The following is a 1195-nucleotide window of genomic DNA, read 5'->3' as shown; positions in this document are numbered from 1 at the left end:
ACGCCCTGTGGGGCCTGAACAACTGCGTCACAAGGCGATTAAATGTTGCTGGTGCATTGGACAGCCCTTGTGGTATCACCAGCCACTCCCATAACATGCCGCTTGGAGTGATCACCCTAATTAGCAGAATATCACTCGCTCTCATGAGCAATTGGTAAAACCCACCAGCCAAGTCGAGTGCACTGTACTTCGTACGTCCCACCATGTTGTTCTGAAGAACATCCTTTCTAAGAATCGGCGTCTGTGCCGGAATGGTGGCAGCGTTGAGCTTATTGTAAGCATGGACGATACGTCACTTGCCGTTCGGCTTCCGAACTCAAAACGTGGGTGTCGAATGGGGAGACTTGCTCTCACGTACCATCCCTGCGTCGTACTTTGCACAATAAAATGACGTCGCACTGCTCTTTGGGCAAGGGCCATTAGCATGTTACGCAGTATTTGGTCCCTGGAACCAGGTCGATCTCAAATGCACACCTCGGGCCGGAGGTAGGACCGAAGACGGGTCTTTGAAGACGACGTCTTGAAATTCCTTTACCAAAGAATAGTACGGATCCAAGAGGATCGACGATCCACTCCGTGCGTTCAGCACTCTCTTGGTGTCCTCCAAGACAGCTTCATACAGAAGCGATGACGACTTTATCACCTCACCCGGTCGTATAATGACCACTTCGGCCAACCCGCCTCCCTACAAGGCACTGCCGAACTCTTCAAGGGACATCTCCTCCAGCTCAATAAGAGCATCTACTGCAGGCATAGCCTCGAGGCGGACGTCGCCATCTTCCTCCGCCATTCTAACATTGACGAGGGTGTATAACTGTTCACCGTTATCTACGGTCGATACACCTTGGATCAGGGTCGACGCCTGGTGTCTTGCAGCAAGCATACGGCGTCGCCGTCGCATCTGTACAGAGGTTCTATGTCTCGGGGAGACCAGAGTGAACACGCACTCTGCGTCGTCCGGTGTCACCCTCACTTTCCGCTCCTTTGGAGCTCCGAAGCTTTCGGGACCGTGACACGTGTCCCCTTCGCCAGGCGAACAGTGACGATGTCGCCTAACCGCGCTTTCAGCGCCTCAGCATACAGCTGACTTCCTTTCGTCATGGAGCGTCGAGCATAATTGCCCGACGCCCCGGAATCGATGAGGTTCTTCCATGGCTTCTGGAAGCCTTTTACGGTCGCCTTGACAACCAGCAAC

The sequence above is a fragment of the Plasmopara halstedii genome (assembly GCF_900000015.1).
Source record: "Plasmopara halstedii genome assembly, contig: Scaffold_291, whole genome shotgun sequence".
Taxonomy (NCBI): Eukaryota; Oomycota; class Peronosporomycetes; order Peronosporales; family Peronosporaceae; genus Plasmopara; species Plasmopara halstedii.
The sequence above is the reverse complement of the archived record's forward strand: the minus strand, read 5'-3'. Positions refer to the sequence as shown.